This window comes from Lissotriton vulgaris, chromosome 3_1 (assembly GCF_964263255.1).
Source record: "Lissotriton vulgaris chromosome 3_1, aLisVul1.2, whole genome shotgun sequence".
In the NCBI taxonomy this organism is placed as follows: domain Eukaryota; kingdom Metazoa; phylum Chordata; class Amphibia; order Caudata; family Salamandridae; genus Lissotriton; species Lissotriton vulgaris.
Genome location: NC_141689.1, coordinates 1,563,551,281 through 1,563,575,955, shown reverse-complemented (window position 1 = coordinate 1,563,575,955; position 24,675 = coordinate 1,563,551,281). Strand labels below are relative to the sequence as shown.

At 45.5% G+C, this 24,675-nt stretch overlaps 1 protein-coding gene across 1 annotated transcript in view; it reads right to left on the bottom strand.

Moving 5' to 3' along the window:
* The window catches only part of SMC2 (structural maintenance of chromosomes 2), a 380,518-nt gene extending 364,669 nt beyond the window's left edge, over nucleotides 1-15,849 (bottom strand). The window contains exon 1 of the mRNA XM_086962048.1: nucleotides 15,721-15,849. The gene's annotated coding sequence lies outside the window, so the exon portion shown is untranslated. The remainder of the gene's footprint in view (nucleotides 1-15,720) is intronic.
* Nucleotides 15,850-24,675: the final 8,826 nt, after the last annotated feature.

The following is a 24,675-nucleotide window of genomic DNA, read 5'->3' as shown; positions in this document are numbered from 1 at the left end:
CAAAGCAAAAAACAATTGCCATTTACAATGCTAATAGCTCAAACTTAAATAATGCGAGACCTATTGCATTGCAAATGCTTGTTTTACGTTGTTCTCTGTAGCGGACACTTGGGAAGAGATCAATAGATTGCAAGGAGAGGTTTCAGAAGCAGAACATGGTGTTCAGGATGAAATAACCTTTGGGTTTCAGTGGATGGAAGACCAGTGTTACCAGACAGTTTAATGTTTCCTATTAAATTACATTTCCATGGTCCTTCATGCATCGGAAGGGATTCAATGGTTAGGCTGTGCAAGCAAAATTGGTTCAATCCCTGATTTAGAGTTCTAGCAGAATAATTGTGCCACAGATGTGCAACATGTCAACAGGTGATTGTAGGAAGGAGAACGCCAGTAAGCATGAGTCATGTAGGAAGATCAGGTAAACCATTTAATAGTACGCAGTTGAACTTTAATAATATGGCTGTTTGTAATGAGCTGAGATACATCCTCGTTATAATATGTATTTTCTCTTGATAGGCGGAAGCATACCCAACATGGAGAAATCACAGTCTCATAATAGCTAAACTGCTGTTGGGGGAACTCATACCAAGGTACAGATTTCCAGCATCTCTGGAGCCAGACCGAGGGACTCGTCCATTAATGAGGTCCATAGAATGCGTGTGGCTCTTCAAGTGGAACAGAGGTTACACTATAGCTATTGTGCTGAGGATTTGGAGTTAGTGGAGCAAGTAAATGGAACCTGGAAATCACGACTGGCCAAATTTTGTGCCCCCACTTCTCTGAAATGGCCAGATACTTTACCATTGGTTCTGAAGTCTCTCCAAAGTACTCTTGGCAGGAGAACAGGATTATTGCCTCATGAAATCCTCATGGGTCATGCAATGAGACTGCTTGCTGTATCTGCAAATACACGTGTGAACATCACAGATGACATGATACTCGATCACTGCGAAGGACTGGCTTAAATGGGGTGTTCCGTTTCTCACCAGGTTGAAGCGGTCACTGCCAAGCCACATCAGAAGCAGTTCCATTAACTTAATCCCAATGACTGGGTTTTGGTGCAGAAGCTACGTGGAAGTCCTGTTTGGAGCCAAGATGGAAAGCCCCAACCAAGCTATTCTGGTGACAAACACTGCTGTCAAATGTGCTGGGATATCTAACTAGGTGCATGCATCCCACACAGAGTAGGAGGACCATGTGAAGAAATAGTGTTATTTGAGCCAAATCAGAGAGCGCATGTGACAGCACATTCAGAAGAACAAGAGAGGTGAAGAACAGAAAGATCTCATACCAGTATAAGTTACCAAAACATTGCAGTGGTGTGGAAATACCCTTTGAAGAAACTGTTGGAGTATCACAAGAGAAATTGAATGACCCAGATTAAGGAACATGTGTGATGAGAGAAAGACCCATAAGGAGATTTGAATGGCCAAGTGGTAGGAAGTGATCAAGGTGAATTGTGTCAGTTGAACACATACCGCAAACCATCTTCGAATAAACAATCTAGCAGTATAAGTTAAACAGAAGATCAGCAGACACTAAGGAGATCCAAGAGAGCAAGATTATTTTGTCAAAGGTACTCAGCCCCTATATGGATTTACTATGCGAGAAACGTGCCAATGGTTCAAATTAAAGTCCAGATTAATTGAGCTCCAAGTTGTTTGAACCTCCATGCCACACTGACAAAAAGCATTGATCAGAACAGAATATTTGAAAAAAAAATTACAATTGAGAACTTGACGAACATTTGCATTTGAACTTGAGGCTAAAAGCAGCTTCAACAAGAGAACAATTATGGTAAAGTCAAGTAAAAGAGACTGAAGTAAGTTCAACTAATGATAAAAAAGTATTCATAAAAACAAATAAGAATTAAGAAGAATTCCCTAGGGCCAAGGCTGAAGTAGAAAAAAGTGAAGTAGGGCTAGGGATTACTCACGAAGATTATTGTACATAAGCTGAATGAAATAACAGCAAGTCAATTTTCAAAAAAGGTTTTGCTCTTTTGCACAAGTAGAAGTTAAGGCAGACAATTGTATCTGGGTTCTCGGAGGTCCTTCCTGGCATCTTTTTGGGGCCCACATACCTGCGACTAGCTGTCCTCTGCGCCACTGCCGGTCTCCAGAGTCTTCTCCAGCCGTCGTCGCCGCAGTTTCCACCATCGCGGCGTGGCCACAGGGAGAGAGACAATACCCAAGAGGCATAGCGGCGGAAGCCGCCACCGCCCACATCTCGCCCGGAGGCGCTTAAAATTGAACGGAGCTCCTGCCTCGCGGGATCGAGTGTGGGTCGCCCCGGGTTAAGCCCGGGACAAGGGCGTGACCGTCCAAGGCCGTCACAGGCTGAAGAAGGCCGGGCCGGGCCACCCCTCTAACGTGTACCGCATCCTGGCAAGATACCTTTCAGGTGACCGAGACTGATAACTCTGTTAATTGTATTCTTATTGCTGAGTTCTGGTGTGTGCCTCACGCCATCGTGTTAATTTTAATAGACGATCATGGCCCTTCTATCGGGGAAGGTGAAGAAGATGGCGTCAAATACAATAGGGGGCAGCGTGAAGGGACATTAGACAATTTTATCACCAGAGCTGCAGTTGTGTTAGAGCGAGAGATAGCCCTTACCGAGAAGCGGCTGTCCCTTGAATTGCTAGGCTCAAAGAGATCTTCTCTAGGTAAAATTAAAGACGCAGTAATGCCAGATCCCATGGATACCGAGAGATCCAATCGGTCTAGCTCGATAAATTTAAGTATAGACTCAGACGATTGTAATTTAATCACCTCCCCGAATTCCTCACAGGATAGTATCTCATTACTCACGGAAAGTCAGCCCACCACAACAAATACTAAGAAGGCCAATATTGTGGGGACTCAGAAAATAGAAACCATGTGCCCCAGACAAACGGGGAAAAGGGGGGTGGGGGGCGTCAAATGGGCAGAAGACCAAAAGTCCCCAAGACTGTAAATAAAACAGTAAAATTACCTGCCCCCAAAGAGCCCACAATAGTTTCTACGCATAATTCACCTCCAAGACTAGTGTCACACATTACATCTATTCCGACACCGCAGCCTACTTCGTACGTCACCTCTGAACCAAATAATAGTGTTGGTCTTATAGCTCAAGTGGAACAGCTGTTAAAATCATTCATGCTCCCACTTATAGAAAGGCTAAAGATAATAAACCAGAACATGGGAAAGTTACAACAGGCAACTTCCGAAAATACCCAAATGCTGGAAAGTCTATCATCAAGCTTTAAAGCCGGTGCCTCACGGATATACCCCAACAAACAGATGTTAAATCCGCCTTCAATGCTTCGCCTGGCTACAATCATCATAGATGATGAACATAAGATCATAAATCATAAGGAGCATGGGACTGTTGAAGGAAGCACCAATTTACTTGGGATTACAGATAAAACAGACGTAGTAGGTGATATTAATAAGCATAGTATATATAATATCTCATCACCAATACAGGCCGAGGGAAATCGAAACATAGATAAATCATCATACGGTGTGGATAAACGCGCTGTTATTGATTTACCCCTACAATCAACACCGTTGGTAATAGTTCTGGGTAATGTACCACCCCTCGCTGAAGGTACTAAAGAGGATTACAGCCAATTGAGAAACAAGATTACCCACTGGCTGTATAGTAACACCCTGGAGGGACAAATGGTAGGACATAACATAATTATGGCCCGACGCGTGTCTTGGATAGGTAATTCAAGAAAATCTAGAAATGGTGACTGCACTGTGGTAAATTTTGACAGCCCCACAATAGTAGCACTATTAGGGGGGGGGGGGGGGGGGGAGTCTAGGGGCCAGGGTATAGAGATATTGCCTTTAGGCTTCTTTTACAGGGTCAAACACCTGACCTGGACATGATATTCGGAATAGGGGACACTTTCATGACAAGACAAACTACCACAGAGGTCGACAGGGATTGGGCCCACCCCCTTTGATGCTATCACGGGATCCAACCTGGGGTGTATATAGGCATCCCCCGTCCTTTGTAGGATTAAACCGTTACGCAGCACTCTCCGGTCTTAAAGACTGTGACTGACTGCGTGGGAAACATCTAACCCCCAACATCTCTTTTAGTAACACCCACCTAAAAGACGGTGTCACCTTAGTAAACAGCCTAGGGACCGAGTATGTTACAGTGGCGGCAAAATCAGATAAATCTAGGCCCATCCTAGTGGACGGGCTTCCAGAAGAAATCCCTTCTGTATCAACTCAGCCTGGCCCCCAACGGGAGACCACTGTAGGCCCTAAGGAGTATCAACATGATCATAATGTACTCTCCTGGAATATTGCGGGTCTGGCAGGAACGGTCTCTGACCCCTTTTGGATGCAGTTTGTCAGCAAGTATTCGCTTATCTGTCTCCAGTAGACGTGGCTTGTTAATTGTAATATTGTGTTGGAGGGGTATAGAGCCTTCTTTGTACCAGCGACCAGTGCAACTAGTGGTAGAGCTATGGGAGGCCGGGCAATTTTTGTGTCATTGGCACTAAGATGTAGCATCAGGAATATCCTGCTTGATAATAGAAATATGCAGGCTATCTCCCTGGGTCGAAAAGACAGTACCCTTCATGTGATGAATTTTTATAATGCTAATCATAAAGAAGGAGGTTGCGGGATCGCGGGGTAAATAATTATGTTAAGCAGAGCTGTGGTTCCCTTAAGAAGAACTTACTAATAGTAGGAGATTTCAACATCCACCCGTGTGGCGCCCCTAAATTAAATACCTTGGAGACACTTGGTTGCCCATTGACACCAGGACTCCACTTCGAACACTCCAAACCGGGCAATGTATTAAATGACATGCTTGATGAATATGATTTAACATCTGCACTGAGTTTTGCCCCGCCACACAGTAAACAAACGGAACCCACGTTTAAGGGCAGAGGCTCGGGGTCCTTTCTAGACCATATTTTATTATCCAGAACTTGCCTAACCCTCCTCCAGGGTTCCTCCATAGCTCCAAGCATACACAGTGATCATAACCCTGTCTGTGTGACTTTAGGAGGGAGTATCATGCAGAAAAAGGGCAAAGTACAAGGTAGTAATAGTTTACAACCCATTAATGGAGGGCGACGGATCAAATGGAGCCAAGTAATCCCGTCTCTCTTTCATGATACTCTTAAAAATGCATGTGAGAGAGAAATTTTCTGTTGTTTAAATGAGGATTCTACAGCTACAGGGATTTTAAATTCTTTTGAGGGGGGATCGCCTTGAAAGTGGGAGGCTTGCTACTTGCTAGAGGGAGAAGTAATAGGACTAGTGATCCCAAATGGTTTTCCTGTCTTTGATCAAGAGCTGCAAGAGAACTTAAGGCAGGTCTGAAAACAATACCCAGGGATAGATCCCTGATCAGTAATCTCCGTAAAAATTATAAGAACGTTCTGGCTAAACGCAAGTCGGAAATGAAAGAAGAATTATGGAGGGAGCTTTTGGACCCTGTGACCTTATCCAGAAGCTCAAGATTCTGGAGCACCATCAATCGATCACCTTTTTTAGCGGAAAGGGTTAGAGATGTGGGCTCCAACATCACAGAGGATGAATGGGTGTCCCACTTTGTCAGTATATTTCAAACGGGTTCCACCACGTCAATTCCACCTGACAAGAGTGAAGATAAAGATGTTGTGGTGTTTTTAGTCAATGAAAGAGTAGGGTATTAATAACCTTACTAATAAAAAGGCCCCAGGCCCTGATGGCATTCCCCGGGACCTTTTTAAATCAAACCCCTCTTTCTGGGCCCGGATCCTTACCACAGTAGGTAATGCTGCGGCTAAGGAGGGGTGCCCAGCTTCATGGGGAGTATCAATTATCGTACCGGTTCACAAAAAGGGGGATTGTAACTGGACGATGAATTATAGGCCTATCTCGTTGATTGACTCCATAGTAAAGGTGATCGGGGGGAGTCATTTTAAAGAGGCTGTGTACCTGGACAGAGGAGAATAAGATCATCTCCGATATCCAGTATGGGTTCCGCCCAGGTCACTCGACCTTGGCTCAGTGCCTAAACCTTTACCTGATCTTGGGAAAGTACACCATCGCTCGCGCCAGGAACATCTACATGGCCTTCATGGACTTGTCCTCCGCCTTTGACTGTGTCAGTCGGGGAAAGTTGAGGCAGTCCATGGAGGCCATGGGAGTAGAGCGATCCTTGGTGGACTTCCTGAAAGATCTCCATAGAGATACCAAGGCCAATATTAGATATTCCATCGACCTGAAGGTAGCCAGGAAGTTTGACATTGAAAGGGGGGGTTCGGCAGGGGTGCATATTAACCCCCTTGCTTTTTAATTTATATATTAATGATCTAGAGGGTTCATTGATAAACACTGGGGCCGATTATCCATACGTGGGACGCCGAGGACTGCCTGTCCTGCTATACGCGGACGACGCAGTCCTCCTGCCCGCACCCCAAAAGGGTTACAAACCCTACTTGATGCGTTTCAGGTATATGGCCAAACATGATTTGTTAATAAACAACACTAAATCTTATGTGATGTAGGTAGGGCCGCGACCGAAAAGACAGTATTGTTTCACGGTGAACGGAACCAGAGTGCCAATCTGTACAACTTTTTCCTATTTAGGTGTTTTATTAGATCGGATAACGTGGGCTGTACTTTTCAATAAAAAAAGGGGCGCGGTCAGTAGGGCAAATATGGCGTTATTTAGCTTTACAGCCAAAATAGGCAATTGACCGGTGGCAGCAATGCTAAAAATCTATAGGGCTAAAAGCTTTATCTATAGCAAGCTACGGGAGTGACCTATGGGGATACTCTGACCTCGATGGTCTCCAGGTGACAAAAAATAATTTTCTAACACAATTACTTAGCGTCCCAAAGGGCGCGGCGAATCTGTCAGTACACGAAGAAACTGGTATGCCTTTTCTAAGCGACATCCTGGCCGTGCGTCCCCTTATATTTTGGCTACAATGTTGGCTAAACATGGACCTAGGTCTTACACACAACATTTTGAAAGAGGTTCGGAGTTAAGACCACATGATCAACATCCCTTGGATTAGGTATATAAAAACCTGTTTTAGTGAGATGGGACGTCCGGATTTGTTTTTAAAACCTGAAGGGATTACTAGAATGGACGTTGCGCTTGTTAAGTGCTCCTTTGCCCTAACTAAATCTATGGCAAGAGAGCAGAAAGAGCTGTTGAGACCTAGCGTGAGGTCACATCTGTTGCTTAAAACGTCCCCAGAGATGGAACCATACTTATTATGGCAGTTACCAGCCTACGAGCGATTTTTATTAACTAGGTTTAGATTAAACCTTTTTCATATCCTAATAGCTGTACCAAGGGGCAGTCACAAAGGGAAAGTGTTAGCACCCTGTGGCTGCGACAATAAGTCTCCTCAGGATCTGCTTCACTTCATGTTTTTTTGTACATACTATGAAATACCTAGGACTCTATTTAAAACATTTTTTTTAATTAAATTTCGTGCAAGTACGCCCCGCTCTCTTTTACCTGCAATTGTTAAAACCTGACTGTATCCCCCACATGGCCGGCTTTTTGAAATGTGCAATGAACTACAGAAAATGCTTGGATTTTTAAATTAATATAGTGTTTTTATGGTCTTTTATATCTTATTTTATATTTATAGCCTTTTATCGGCCTGTAAAATTCCCTCCTCTTTATGACAACCTCGTTACTGAATTTCCACTACTGTCTTTTTAACTAGGATATCGCGTACACTGTGTTTTATTTTGTGATTATGTTCATGTTGTATTCTGTATTGTGTAACTTTTATGGTTTCTAATCAAGCAAACCGAATAAAGTATTTTGATTGAATGAATTGTATCTGCTTGCTGCTATATCACTCTCATAATTGTAAACATAGCAATCATAACAGAATGAGTTGGACTCAATTACACCAGTGATAGAGATACCAGTATCTACACCTGCAACTATAACCCCTGCACACACAATTCATTAAATAAAATTGATAGACTAGCTTTATTCTAGACTAGTTCAGGAATAGACACAAGCTTTGGATGCTAAGGATTGTTATGTATGTGCATGCTTACCTTCTACAGCTGCACACAAGGTGACCTTATACCACATCCCACTATCATATGCAATTGCATGTAGCATTCTGCTTCCCTACTTTTATAGACCAGAACGCTTCAAATATTTTTCCAAATATGACATGATTCCTTCAAAAGTTTCCCTTCAGAAAAGTATGAACCTTGACTCACAGGCAAAAGATCAAGATAATGCATGGTATTTCTTTAGATCACCCACAGTTATAGACACGGTCAAGGCATACAATAAAGAAAAAACCTGTTTAATGAGACCATTAAAAAAGACATGTTGGCATTAGAGGAAAGGAAAGCTCAATTTTCCATAGTAAAAACAAAGAGGATGTTTTTAAAAATGTTTGGAAGAAAGAAGATGAATATAAAAAGTATATACAAAATTTAAATTAGACAGAAAGAAAAATTGTGAGTTGACAAAAGAAGAGACCAATTTAGAAAAACGCCTTATAAGATTGGTAGTTGTGAACAAACATTTGAAGCTTTGTGAGGACATCTTCAAATTCTAATAGGTGTTATGTTCCATGTAGGTACCCCAATATAGGCCCGGGTAATATCATACCCCTTCACCTACATTACCTCCCCTACACTACACTACACTGCAACGAGCCTTTTAAGATTGAAGCTTTACCTAGTTCTAGTCCTGGCGCAGAAGGAGGGTTTCCCGACTCACACAGTATGAATGAATATTCATAAGGGTTCTTGGAAACCAGGCAGGGGCTAAACCACCTGCATAATATCTACATACAAGGTTCATTCCATACATCATCCTCAAATCCAACAATGGCTAATACAAGAAACAAGGGACAAAGGAACGCTAGATACTTTCTGCATAAATACAGCACCTCTTGCTAGTGTTAGAGGGAACCGAGACTTCCAGGCAGTCACACTGACCAGAGACGCTGAGGCTCCTGCATGTAGACGCTCCAGAGGACAGTGGTCTAACACATCCCTCGGGGTGTCCAACTCGAGACCAGGTCGAGGTCCCACACTCTCTTGCTTCTGCTTCAGGTAATGGGATTAGACTATACCTAGAGGGATTCTTGGCTTCACACTTAATCACATGCTAGGTACACTTGGGTACATCTAGACAGGCATCGTAGGAGTATGTGCTTTATTTTATCATGCATTTTATATTCATGTATGTATTCATGACTATTGCAAGATTGTAGAACTGTACTATCCTTTAATATTCACTGTACTGCTAATCATATATATCTGCTACTGTAACGGTTGTTGCACCACATCTATTTTAAACTAGCAGAACAACTGTGCAATACATTCTTACTGTAACACGCCAAACTGTTTCTTCTGTGTAACTCTCCGAGACCAAATAAGTGAGCACGAGTGACAGCGAAAAGTATTACAATGTTCCCACGATCGGGGGGGGGGGGGGGGGGGGGGGTTGTCAAGGTTGTCCTCTTCTAAGGTTGCCAGAAACTATTCTCTCCCAGATGAGAGGATATTCTAGTGGCACTGTGAGCTAGCTAATGCAAACAGGCTAACATTTTCGGTGGGGGTGCTCAGAACCATTCTGCCACCAAACCCACACTTTATGTTATCCGAACGTGCATATTCTGAATAGGAATATATAGGAAAAACACTACATTCCAGTGGTTTATTTTGTTTGAGGACAAGATGCTTATTTCCAGTTACCTGCTGACTGGGTAGGCACTTGTTACTTAGATTTATTATTTCCAAAAACGTACTATGTAAATACCATAGATGCTTTCATTATGACACTATCTCAGACATACAAGTAGAGTTAATGATGGAACACAATTAGTGGGAAGACATTTTTTGAGCAATCATACCACCCGTAGGAGTAGTTTTGAATGAGAAGATTAGAAAGTGGTCAACAGTTGTGGATAAACTGGCAACTACTACCTCTGGTACTTTGCTGCTGTTAACACAGAATTAGTGGATCAGAGTAATGGTTTTACAAGATCAATTAGCTTTAGACATTTTGCTGGAAGAGAAAGAGAGTCTGCAAGAAGGTGAAGGCTTACCATTGCTGTTCATATATACCAGATGCAAGTAGGATTTGCAAAGAACATTTCTGACCTGTATTAGAACATTTAGATAATACTAGTGTATTAGGAAATTTTGGTAAAGGAGCTTTCGCTATTGGTAACTGGTTTGCAACAGTAGGAAGACTTTTTAGAGTACATTTTGAAACCTGAGTTAATCATAGGTTTTTGCATGAAAACTTTATACGCTTTATGATAATGTTTAGAAACTGAAAGAATAGAGAAAGAAACACATTTGGAGATAATTAGAAACTGAAGAGAAAAAGAATGGCTAATACAAGAAATTGAAATAACTCGGAAAACACAATTTAAAAAGATGACTCAGAGTGAGAGTGCGCTCTAGAGATTCATTTGGGAAGAAATTGTGAGGGTTTTTCAAACATCTGAGGGAAGTAAACTGATTCTATAGATCTAGCCCTTTGCAAATGCTTTATTAAAAAAATATATATATATATATATATATATATATATATATATATATATATATATATATATATATATATATATATATATACACACATACATATATATATACATACCTTACATTTGAGAATGAACAAATACTTTAAAACTTTAGGCCTGTAACATAGAAATGAAGCATATATTCTTAACTTGACAACCGATGAGACCATGAAAAAATAAGAAAATATATGAATACTGAAAGGCCTGTTTTTCACATTGAACAACTGTTGTGCAAGATTTCTTTATTCTCTTTGGAACAGATGTTGATATTTCGGAAACTAATTGTTTATTAGCTAGTCAATAGACACTTGCTTGTATCAGATGACAAAGTAAGGTTCTCATCGCAAAAGATGCAGACGAGAGGGAAGATGATTTATGGGAAAGAGTTTATGGAAAACAAAAAGAAATGTGCCTGCAACATTCAAAGACACATGGTTTAAAGACGGCTGTACTCTGGTGAGAAAATGGGGATTAAACATGGTCCCAATAGAGTGCTGAAATCTTATTGGCCAACATGAAGAAAGAAAGAATATTCGTGCTGCACTATAGAAAAATGATATTTTATTAGAGCGTGTTCTTAGACTAGCTTAAAATGGGGAGAGAGATTGAGATTTTCATTCATTCCTTTCCTTAGGCCGAGAGCAGCAGGTATGTATCCTTTACCCAAGCTCTCTAAGAGGATATTCCTTATTGGGTTTCTTAGACATCTCTTCATGAGGAGTCTTAGCTTATTTCTTGGTCTGCTGCAATTTGAGCAGAGAATACTTTTACAACTTATTATGTTAAAGCTTCATGTAAATGTAACTGTAAATGTAAATGTTTTTGAGCTTATATAGCGCACAGCTACCCACAAAGGGTTTCCGGGCGCTTGCTTAGGGAACCCGTCCTGGTATTCCCCTGTGAGATAACCCCGGCACGGTATCCACAAGGTGAAAGCCAGGCATCCCGCCGCGAGGGGCCGTTGTGAAGATTAAGCAAGCTATTGCCCAGAGTCGCAGAGTGTGAACCCGTGAGTTGAGAAGGCACCGAAGCGAGAATTATCGAGTCCGTGGAATTTTTGGAGCCCAAGACCCGCCGAGGCGGGGAATTGAACCCTGGTCCAGGGCCGATCTCAGCTTCCGGTCTGCCGCCTCTAACCCCTGAGCCACACTTCTCTCATGCTTATGCTTGATTCGCTCATCAGAACCCTTCATGGGTATCTGAACTGACACTTTTTCCTTCTCGCATTTAATTTTTAATTATTTAGAATAGGGGAGTTAATTTCTGGAACACGCTTGTTGTATTATTTTATCGACTGCATTATTGAAAAATGTATTGATGCAACTTTTTAAATATCGATCAATCTATACTACTAGTATAAAGAGAGAACAGAAACCTTTTGGCAAGGTAAACTCAGGAACCACAGCGCCAATACACACACCCAATACATTGTTGGAATCCTCAGGGTGTGTAGATGGACATAGGCGACATAAAATTAAAATAAAACGTAAATTGAAAAAATTAAAATTTAAAAACAAAGTTGTCCCCTAAAACTAGTGCTGACCGCGACCTACACGTGCGTGATGACGACGGGCGGGGAGGAGCAGTGACGAGCGGCAAGGAAGTCCGGAGCGCGGGGAGGAGCGGAGGCTCAGGTAAGGCAAAGGCGAGGCGGGAGGCGGTGTGGGCAATGTCGGGGCGGGAGGCGGTGTGGGCAATGTCGGGGCGGGCGGGGGCCCGGGAGTGACGTGAAGCCTAGAGCGCGGCTCAGGTAAGGCAGAGGCGGTTTAGGCTATGTCGGGGCGGGCGAGGGCCAGGACGGGAGTGCACAAAAGCCGAAAATGCTGCCCCCAGCCCCCTTCTGCCCCGGGCAACGCCGAGGCGGGCTGCTAGTTTATTATATTAACCTTTGATGAAGATACATAAAAAATACTACTTTAATAAGAGGACAAACTAAAACATCTCAAATAAAACCTTTCAACTCACTACATTTCTTGATTAACTGAATTAGAATAAATGATAATTGATAACGTTTTATATTGACTGCAGCTCCTTGTGCAGACATCAAAGATCCATTGACCTGCACGCAGGGTTTATGACTAATGAGTAGGTAGAGAGAAAACCCTGCACTCCAACAAGATTTGATACTAAACTTTTGAAGGAAAATTGCTGTGTCTTTGAATTTCATTGGGACTTTGTTGCTAATGGTCAAGACAACCAACAGGAGGGTACTTTTTTTAAATCAACATCCATGTGAGAAAAAAAAGCAATGTACTGTGAGAAAAATACCCAATGTACTGAGAGAAACCACCTCCAATAGGAGCAGTTCCATCAACTAATTAATCTTCTACAATGATGTGGTCATGTGTTCTAATGCAGAATCAGAGTGCTAACAACTCCTAGCTGTGTAGCATGCTAAGTCTGTGTTTTATGCAAATTATATTTAGCGTGTGTGATTTATTTAGTATTTGTAAAGTGGACATTGACAAAATAGAGAAGTAGATGTTTTAAAGTTGCGTGGTGAATAGATGTAGGGCAGTTTACCTAATGCTAAATTCCCAATTGCTAACACTGAGGTGTTTAGCTAAATGCAACAACTATTTTAGAACACAATTAAAATAATATCTTACACAGTGTAAAAGATTTTCCAAAGATTGTAACACGTTAAACTATACGACTACCCCACAGAAAGGTGAAAAAACATTTGCAGCCAGCAGCATATAGAACCAAGTTTATTCTGCACATCCACCAGGCTCCATGGGAAAATGAAGGATTTTGAAGATGTTATTTTAGGCAGCATCTGTCAATGTGATTGCATGTTCTGTAACTTCACAGAGGAATGTATAAAATCAAGAAGCTGTGATAGGAATTACGAAGAGTTCTGTTTCAACTTGTCAGGGGTTCTCCTAGTTAGAGACTGAACAATGGAATAACTGAAGAGATCTGCCACATACTGCTGGCCAATGGAGGATTCTAATGTATTCCACTACTGCAGGTCCTGAATAGCTACATACCATGGCCACTCCTTGCCTTCTCAATGACAATCAGATTTGGGATATTAACAAGGTCCATCACAACAGATCTCTCCACCACTTCTCCCTCTAACAAATGCATGCTCAGGTCCATAACCCCTAAACAAAATCTGAGCACTACTAACCCCGATCAGTAACTAGCTAAGTGGACTACGAACTTAAATACCAACACAGGACCTGCAGAGCTGCTCAAAACGTCAGCTTACTATAAACCATAAACTGCATGCCTGTCTCTCACACTCCTATGCACTGCACCCAGTAACGCGATAACTACACCTCGGTGGGCCTTATGTCCAACATGGAAACAATTCTCACAAAGGATCAAAACAAAGACAACATCATTCCACCCTCACATCCTACACGGTGTAGCCTACTACCCATGTAGGCAAGCGTTTCTGCTCCCTCTCAGGAAAGAGCTAAAGGCACACCTAATCACAGAACACTAAATCACAACACATTAATGTGCACTACCCCCACTTAGAACTCAGCTACTGCAGCAATCATTTGTTGGTGGTATGTATTTCTTCGTCCTAGTTGCAGTGGTCCGCTGCCTTTCATCTAAGTACATTGTACACAAATTCCATAACCATACACACATCATACTATAACAGGCGTCTCCAAAATGTAGCTTGTGAGCTACTGGTAGCTCTCCTCTGTGCAGCCAGACTACTAAATTAGAAGCTTTTTTTTTTTTTTTAATTAATATTTGTATACCAAAAACAAAAAGTGTATACAATAAAGGCAGCTGTGCTTTTTTCAGAACTCCTAAGCTGGTGTTTGGAGAAAAATAATCGGCTTTTCAAAATATATTTAAAAGTTGGTATTTGAGTGTTACATTACGGAGCTTTGGAGAGACATAGGGGCATATTTACAAGGGCTTTATCTCCGATTTTATGGCTTACAAAGCCAAAAAAGCAGAGATAAAACCAGCACCCTATTTACAAGATGGTACTAACGTGCATAATCGTATGTTAGCACTCTTTTTCCCAACGCCTCCCTTTGCATCTACAATGAGATGTAAAGTGGACGTTACTGGGCGTACCCCAGATGGACTACCTTGCAAATTTTGCTAATGTTTACATTGCGATATTTACAAGGCAGCCCACATGATTTTAGCGCACATTAGATTTTGGCGAAAACTGCCGTTTTCGCCAAAATCTAACATCTGCTAAAATCCTGATTTAGCCATCCCTGACATAGGGGGTGGATTATGCGGATATAATCCTGTGGGTAGTATCAGCAAGGTTATCGCTGGAAAACCAGTGATGTTCCCTGCAAAAGGGAGATAACCTCGCAATCTCTGGAATTTTTATCGCCCTGGAATAACGCGTTGTTAATTACGCCCTACCAGGGCGATAAATTCCAGAGATAGCCTGCCATAATATAATTATCGCTAAGCATGGCCAGCGATGAATATTGCTGGCCGTTGTTAATATGCCCCTTATTACTTCTATTATTACCTTGGTGCCACGGGCATTGAAGCTAAGGCTGTTTTCTATTACCCTGGTAAAAGCATTCCAAATTAATAAAGCTTTTTTACATTACTGCTGATAATCCTGCCTGATCACTGCAGGTAATCTTGCATATTGTGGCTACTAATGAAATCGTGCCTGATGTAGTCACTAATACAACACTATTATTAATAGTAGCTCAGAATGATTTTCATTGAACATAAGTAGCTTTATTACAGAAAAAGTTGGAGACCCCTGTCCAAGAATGACCCCTAGTTCAGTCTCTTAGCCAAAATTAATATTTCATGTACAACCAAGAGTAACCTGTGGATACCCACAACAGGGTAGTGTAGAAAACGCGCATAACACGCAGCTGTCATTAATGCGGAGCTCTGTGTGTGTTGACACGTGAATGTCTAGACTAGAGTGTATCTAACACGGGCACTGCGGAGTTAAGATTGAAGAGCAAGAGTAATGAAGCCAATATTACAAATTGAACAAGCTAATGCTATCTACTGCTCAACCTTCATAGTGAAGCACTGACTACACTGAACTAAAGAAACAGATCTTATCCATCAGAGCACATCAAGGGAAAGACGCAGGATAACAACAACTTCACATATAGTCATAAAGCGAAACCGCATACTCCTGTTAGCTGCGGCACACGCGATCCTAAGGAGGCATCTGCAAACTTTCCCGCAAATCACCCACTCACCGTTCCCCCGTTTCTTTCCTCGCAGTTTTTCCTTCGCCGGTTTGGAAACTTGAAAATTGGCGCCGGGGTAGACCAGCCGTTTTCTCGAGCGCGCTGCCCTATTCAACGCCTGAACACCCACACCCAACTTCCAATGTTAATTTCTGTTTTGAACACGGAAATAAAGTCAAACGCAACAACGAGCTACAAGCCATGGACGTTACAGTAGTTTGTATCATCTAAAGCAAGCCTACGAGAATAAATTGTTCACTCTACACGCAGGCATTAAGTGGGACAGCTATCGCATCAGTCAGGGGTCCTTCACAATTTACATAGAACATCCCGGTTTGCGTTCTAAGCACAACGCGGCAGCCATGTCAGAGAGGTGCAATTTTCATAATCTTTAACAGACACTGATGTTGTAGTGCCCATATAATTAATCAATTTTAAAGCAGTATGACTGCCATTGGAGTTGGTCCCTTCACAACCACATGTGACAAATTAAATAATACACGTGCTTGCTGAGAACAAAACGTTTACGAGATTCTTCGAATGTCGAAAACGTATGTAATTATTTTAGATGTACTCCTCCTATGAAAAGCATTTCATGTATTCGGCGTTTAGTGTACCCCGCTCGGTGCACCTCAGAGGCTGGCTACCCTCAGGATTGTTTCATGACCTTTTTCCGGGTTCGGTGGCATCCTGGTGACGTCAAATTCTGTACTTCTGTTGCTTCTTTGTAAACAGTAGAGACAGAGGTAGATCGTACCATAGGTGGGGTTACTGCTAGGCAGATGAGTGATCCCAAGAAAGTTTCAAAGGGTTGTTGTAGTCAGAGCCTGACACCATGAATGATGATAAATTATTTATTAGTAGAAGGCCCACAAGGAACCGGCAACAGCAATACGAACAGCAGGTCGGAACAGCTGAATGTTACCATGGAATGTGTGAGGTCACATAAATGCCATCGGAGCATTCCAGGATGGAATTATGTGACGTGACACAATAGACATGGTAGAGGTACGGTGGCAACAGTGGAAAGGAAGAAGTACGATTACAACATCTCCCTTCCTCAATATAAACAACACAATATATACATTACATAACTGTCGCACAATGGTGTGGTGATGTGGGGTAAGGCCCAGCACGTGTGGGGAACACCATGTAATGAGGGACACAGACTCTGGATAACAGTTAGCCGGAAAGACCCCGAGCGGTCTTCCGCGTGTTTATTTATACCCCGGCGCGAGCCCGCCCCGGGGTTGTGCGTGCGTGGGGGAAAGGATACATTGTGTGGGAGAGCCCGGGTGGCTCTCTACATCCCTCCTTTGTTTTAGTTCTTTTCTGCCAGCACACTCTGGGACTCTCGTTCAGGGTGATGCCCAGGCAAAGTCTCTCAACCGCTGACTAGGCTTCGGATTGGGCCTCAGGCTGTATCGGTGGTTCCGGGTCCATGGTGGTTCGACAACACCAGCCGGGGTTGTCCCTGGACCTGCGCTTGCCTCTACGGCCCTTGGCTGACTTTGGTCGGTGCTGGGGCCGGGTGGCGTTGGCCTTGGTTGAGTGTCACCTCGTGACGGCACTGCTGTCGGACTAGGAAAGCTGAAGAAGTCCACGTCCTCATGGTCTCCAGGTCCCGTTCTTTCTGCTCTCCGGTGCCCTGCGGCTGTTTCGGTCACCTTCCTGAAGCATGATACGTTTCTCGTCACAGCTTGGCCGTCTCTCTTTGCGGTGACCATTGTCCCTTGTACTCTATCCACTATCCACACTTCGGGCTCGAATGGAGTTCGGAACTTCCACCCCGGGTGACGATCTTTGACGACTACCGCGTCCCCTTCTTTGATGTCCGGTTCCTTGGCGTGACGATACACGCTTGCTTTGGTGTTGGTGGCTTGTCTTTGTGCTTGGGTGGCCTCGGCGTCCCTTTCTTCCGGCACCCACGTGCTCGCAGTGGGGATGCCGTCCCTCGGAGCCCGTTTGAACAACACGTGGGAGGGGGCGCACTTGGTCGTTGAGTGAGGCGTCTGACGGTATGCTCCTAGGAATTGGTCTAGGGCTGCCTCCAGGTCTTCACCATTATCCACCGCTATCCGGAGGGCCCTGTTTATTGTCCGCATCAGCCTCTCCACTTCCCCGTTAGCCTGGGGCCACAGCGGGGTGATCTTTCTGTGTCTGATCCGGAGAGCCTCCAGGTACGCCTGGAATTCTCTCCCTTGAAAGGGGGGTCCGTTGTCGGACTTGATTTCCTCGGGGAGCCCCATCGTGGCGAACACGCGGTTTAGTACTTTCTTGACTTGCGCGAATGCTGTGGATGCTATGACTTCTACGATTGGGAATTTCGAGAAGGAATCAACTAACACCAGCATGTGCCTTCCGTCTGGGAAGCTGCCAAAGTCTATGCTGAGTTGAGTCCAGGGTGCCTGGGGTGCTTCTTCGGTGATTACGGGTGCTGGGACAGGCTCTCCCCCAGTGATCGTGCAGGCATGGCAGGACCGTATCATCGTTTCCACTTGGTTGTCCATCGCCGGAAACCACACCTTACTCCTCAGGCGTGCCTTCGTTTTGGCCATGCCTTGGTGTCCTACATGCGCTAAACTCAGAGCTCGTTGTTGGAGGCTTTCTGGCATGACAATGAGGTGTCCTCGTAAGATCACTCCTTCATCTCCTACACTTAGTTCGCTGCGCACTTGCCACAGCTGCTGTCTGGCGTGGCTCACTTCCGATCGGAGGCTGGAGGCGCCGTCTAGAAAATGGGCCCAGCGGTTTTCCTCGAGGGCTCGACGGACTTTCGTTAGAGTCTCGTCCCCTGCAGTGGTGTCTCCGATTTCCTTGAGCGACATGTTCTCCGGGCACGCGGCCTGCGTGATCATGTGGACGATCTCTTCCACTTCTTCCCCTTCCTCGGTGGGTGGTCGCTGTGTGACAACATCCGGGTGCCGGGACAGGTAGTCGGCGGGATTGTGGGCCCCTGGCCGGAACACAACTTTGAATCGGTAGCCCTGCAGCTGGACAGCCCACCTTTCGATGCGCGGGGGAGCCAGCCGCGATGTTCCCGCGAAGAGGGGCAGCAGAGGCTTGTGGTCGGTGACCACTGTGAACTCCTGCCCACAGAGGTAGAGATGAAAATGCTGGCACGCCCACTTGATGGCCAGGGCTTCTCTTTCTATTTGGGCATACCTGGTCTCGGTGTCCGTCAGCGCCTTGCTGGCGTAGGCAACTGGTTTCCACTCTTCGGGCCCGTATTCTTGTAAAAGAACGGCTCCTAGCCCCACGGGACTGGCGTCGACGATGAGCTCGGTCCGCCTGCGTGGTTGGAAGTAGGCCATTGTGGTGTTATCTAGGAGGCTGGTCTTGATGGTCTGGAACGCCTTGTTTGCGGCTGCAGTCCAGTCCCATTTCTGATCGGCTCGAGTGAGGGTTCGGAGGGGTTCCGCAATGGCAGCCAGGTTCGGAATGAATCGGCCACAGTATGTGGCCATGCCCAAGAAACTGCGCACTTCAGTTTGACTTCGTGGGGTGCTGGCCACCTTGATCGCTTCCGCTTTCTTGGGATCGACTTTCAGGCCCTCTCTCGTGAATGTGTATCCGAAAAAGTCCACCGACTCTTGGTAGAAGACGCATTTGGCTCGGTGGAGAGTCAGGCCGCTGTCGGCGAGCCTTTGCAAAGTCGCCCTTAAGTTGACGTGGTGTTCTTCCAGGGTTGAGGAATATACAAGAATATCATCGCTAAGGTTAATCACTCCTCTTAGACCTGATAGCACCTCGCGAATGGCGTTTTGGAAAACTTCGGCTGCAGATGAGACACCGAAGCTGAGCCGGGTGTAACGACGCAGCCCTACGTGCGTCGAAAAGGTGGTGATGTACCTGCTGGCTGGCTCCAACTCGAGCTGGTGATACCCTGAATTGAGGTCCAGCTTCGAAAACCACTTCGCCCCGTTGAGGTCCGCTATGACATCGTCCATGGTGGGGGTGATATGCCTTTCACGCTTGACGGCTGTGTTGGGGAGCCTCATATCAACGCATAGACGAATGGCCCCTGGCTGCTTCGGTTTGGGGGCGACAACCAATGGGGAGACCCAGGGTGTCGGGCCCGACACTTTCTCGATTACTCCCAGGCCTTCAAGTTTACGAAGCTCCTCCTCCACTTGCGGCCTGAGATTGAACGGCACCCGCCGGTGCCGGAGTGCAACGGGTTTGATGGTTGTTTCTATGTGTAATTTGAACCTCCGTCCCTTTAGCTTGCCAAGGCCCTTGAACAGTTCAGGGAAGTCCTTTAACATGAATTCTGCGTGTGCTTGGTGCACCTGGTTGGCAAAGAATACCAGGCCAAGGTCTTCTGCCGTGTGACAGCTCAGGAGGGTGCCCTTCTTTCCCTCTGTGATGTGAAACTTGGTTTCTGTAGAGTATTCTCCGTTAACCATGGTGGTTTGGATCACTCCCCGATGGGGCAGCGGTTCAGTGCCTCCGTAGGTGTAGATTCTTGCCACAGAAGGTGTTAGTGCCGGCTTCGGGACATTCTCTCATATTGGTCCGAGTCCATGACGTTTACGGACGCTCCTGTGTCTATCAAGGCGTTGACACTCGTCCCATCCACCGTTATGGAACACATGGGCGGCGGCCTCCTTTTCGTGGATGCCCGGCTTACATAGGAGACGACGTATACTTCGTCGTCTTCATCGTCCTCGTATCTGGGCCGTCGGTCTTGTGCCTCAGTGTCGGGCGGGGGTCTCTCTTGGTCGAGTGATAGCTGTCGGATGCGCTGTGTCACTGCCCTGGCACGCGGGCCTGCTGAACGAAATTTTCCTCCCCGGCAGACGGCGGCAAAATGATTCAGACGCCCGCACTTGAGGCACGTCTTGCCTCTGGCGCCACACGTGGCTGTGGCAGGGTGGTCATCACCGCAGTACCCGCATTGGTTGCCTCGTGGCGGGCCACTTCGCTGCTTCGCTGGCGGGAATCGTCTGTGAATCGCATCCACCCGTTCTTCTTTGATGGTCGGGGTTCTTGCAGCTGGTGGGGCGATCACCGGGGTGCGCAGTGCCACCTCCATTTCCTCTGCCCTGGCATCGGACAGTTCATGCGATCTGGCCAGGATGAGTATCTCGTCGAGCGATATCCCAGGTTGCCTGAGGATCAGCTTTCTTAGCAGCTTCGACTTGCATCCGACTATGATCTGATCCCTGATTTCCTCCCGGGGTTTGGCGAACGGGCACGTGCTTGCGAGCCGACGGAGTTGGGCATAGTACATGTCGACAGATTCAGCGTCAGTTTGCCAGGCGCGCTTAAACTTGAACTTTTCAAAGTCATTGTTTAGCTGGGGGTCGAAATGCGCGTTGAGAGCCGCGACGGCGGCATCATAGTCGTGTTCGGGCCCGGTGTTGGGGAGCGACTCGAACAGATCGTAGATTTCTTGGCCCCCGTATAGGATGAGGAGTGACCTCTTTACTGTCCCATCCGTCTCTCTGGTGCCCTTGAAGTATAGATTGAGGCGTCCGACCCACGCTCTCCATCGGAGAGCAGCTGTCACAGGATCTGCCGTTTCGCTAAAGGGCGGGATGGGCGCTGCGCCGGCATGCAGGTGGGCAGGAAGTGCAGGCATAGGAGGTCCCGCTGGGGCTTGGGCTCCCGCTTGGGCTTTGACCTGTGGGAGTACTGCAGGTACAGCTGGTGGTGGCTGGACTGCTGGCGGTGGGGGCTGGACAGTTCCGTCCTGGGCCGCCCCTGTCGCGTTCTGGCTCATATTGAGTCTCTATGCGAGGTGTCTTGGTGCTTTCCGGAGTTGGAATGAGTGCGAGGCAGGGTGCCTGGTTGAATTTGCCAAGGCTCCTTTGAGTTTGTGTGGCGGTGAGTCTCTTGTGCTTTTGCCGATTTTCTTTTATTGTTTTCTTTGTTTTTGACACTTGTGGGAGCGCCGCGTAGGCCTGTGCTAGAAGCACTGCAGATGACCCCGGATTGCTTTTGCCAAGGTTTGATGACAGCCCGTGCAGCGCAGGCAGGTGCAGCGTGATCGGGGCTTGGCGCGGTGCCTCCTGTGCACACGCGGTTAGAACGCCACTCGCGCGCCTTCTCCAGGAAGGGGGGCGGGTCCGCTGCGGGCCGCAGCCACGTGGTGCTGCCGCTGGGCCTCTGAAGACGTTCGCGGCGGGCAGGCACACCTCCTCCGCGCCTGCCGGCGAATCGAGGCAGCGCGGGGATCGCGCAGGCGGGGCAGACGGCTCACTCACCCACAGGACGATTTCGCAGCACACCGGCCCCACGAGTCCCGCCGGCTGAAGGCGCTCCCTCACGGGAGACGCGTGGGCGGGCCTCGGGCAGAGGGGACCGGCACAACGAAGCAGGTGGGCACCGCAGCAGGATACAAACAGCGCGGCGTGCAGGAGGCAACAGGCACGCGTGGGAAACAACCGGCCTCGTCGCCAGTGTGGTGATGTGGGGTAAGGCCCAGCACGTGTGGGGAACACCATGTAATGAGGGACACAGACTCTGGATAACAGTTAGCCTGAAAGACCCCGAGCGGTCTTCCGCGTGTTTATTTATACCCCGGCGCGAGCCCGCCCCGGGGTTGTGCGTGCGTGGGGGAAAGGATACAATGTGTGGGAGAGCCCGGGTGGCTCTCTACAAATGGAACAGAATATTCATTCCAATACATAACTGTCGTAACGTTTGGGAATACATATTTCTCTTCCAGACCTAGTATAAGTGTGTATGTCAACATGTCTGTTGGCCACAACATTTTCATTCTTTTTGCATCCCTCTCTTTCCTTAGGTCCCTTTTGGATACTTGATCTTTCCTCTAAATTCTCGAGTCGGCTATCCATCTTTGTGTTCCTCTCTTCCTCCTGCCTTTGAGCACTGACACTTTCACTGCTTATTTGATCATTGTGGTTTACTGGCGTATCATCCCATTCCAGAATGCTGTCATCAAGTTGGACATCCTCATCCTCCATTCCCTTAATTATTAACAATTCCTGACCATTTTTCAATCTTACTACATCATCCTTGCTGCGCCATCCTTTGCCATCTACATAGACTGCCCCTTTGGATGCACTGCTCACTTGTTCTGGTCTACTGAACAAAGATTCTCCTTTGTTCCCTTTGAATGGTTTCTTCACCAGGATCCAGTCTCATTTTTACACCTCTTTGCTCTTTGCTTTGTTAACCTCATCTGAATATTTTTTAGTCTTTACTTGTTTATTTACAATGTTCTCCCTCACTTTGAGTGTTTTGTCATCTATGCACTCTGTAGATATGTCATCTTTGTACCACTTTTCAAATTTGGGAGTTCATTTTTGCACTTTCTTCCTCTCATCAAGAAAAATGGTGTGAACCTTGTAGTTTCGTTAGGAGTGATATAAAACGTGTTCACTTTGTCTTTTATAAAACTTTTGACGTTCATCTTAGAAGCAACTGCTAATTGGATGCCTTCCTTCATGAATTTGTTCATGCGCTCAACTTGACCATTACTTTTTGGACTGTATAATGGTGTCTTTTCTTGTCTCACACCAATACTTTCCAAAAACTCCGTCATTTGCTTCGACACGAGTTGAGTTCCATTATCTGACACCAGGATTTTGGGCTTACCTTCCACAGAAAAAACTTTCTTAAGAAATTTTATCACAGTTTCAGTGGTCACATTTTTCACAAATTTGAAATAAACCCACTTCGAATAATAGTCTGTTAGAACTATCATGTATCTTTCAGATTCTGGTAGCAAGTTAAATGGCCCGGCAAAGTCTATTGCTATTTTGGACCACGGTTCATCTGGTATGTCCACCATCTGCAATTCTCCTTTACTGGTCTTCCAGTGCTTATCTGCTTTCAAACACTGTACGCATTTGTCAATGAAACTGCACACGTCACTGTCCATTCCCGGCCACCAGTAGTGCATTCTAAATAGATTCTTCGTTGCGCTACTTCCGGGATGACCTTTGTGAGCTAATGTTATTAACTTGGATCTAATGTTCGCAGGTGGTATGAACAAATCACACCTTTTCAGAAACCCACCTTCGATAGTTAACTCATCGTTAACTTGTTGGAAACTTCTTAACTCTTTATGAAGTTTTCTGACTGGTGGCCACCTATTTTTCACATGACTTATTACGCTTTCCATTCTTTTATCTTCTTCCTGGCACCTCTTCCACTCTTCCTCTGTTACTGACCCACTACACATCTCTGTGGCATCTATCCACGCTACAACGCATTCTGTTTCATCTAGTGTGGTTTCAGAAGGACCACTCATTTGCAATCGTGATAAGCAGTCAGCTCTGCAATTCATTCCTCCTTTGATGTGATGTATGGTGAATGTATATTCCTGCAACTTTGACAATAGTCTTATCAATCTAGAACTTGCTTTGCCATTGCCCCGCCCTTCACCATCCATCATGTAAATCAATGGTTTGTGGTCTGTGATAATTATAAAGCTTTTTCCCCATAGGTAACTTTTGAGTTTTTGCACTGCCCAGACACATGCAAGTGTTTCCCGCTCAATGGTACTGTAGTTTGTTTCAGCCTTGCTTAACCTCCTGGAAATAAAGGCTATCGTGTTTTCCTTCTTTCCTTTCTTTTGACAGAACGCTGCGCCTATACCCTTGGCGCTGGCATCCACTGTGATAACATTTTCCCATTCTGGGTCATAAGGTTGTAAGGCAGGTGCTTTGGCAATATATTTTTTGATTTCATTGAAAGATTTATCTTGATCTTCTGTCCATTGATAATTCACGTTCTTCCTGAGAAGTTTTCTCAGTGGTTCAACCTTGGTGGCATATGCTTGTATGAATTTGGAATAGTACTCGCTTAGTCCTAGGAAGGACTTTAATGTTTCCTTGTCTTTAGGCTGAGGTGCCTCTCTAATTGCTTCCACCAGATCATCTTTTGGCATTATTCCATTTGAAGTTTACACATGACCCAAATATTCAATTTTGTTCTCCATAAATTTGCATTTGTCTTTGGACACCGTCATACCCCTTTCACTCAAGG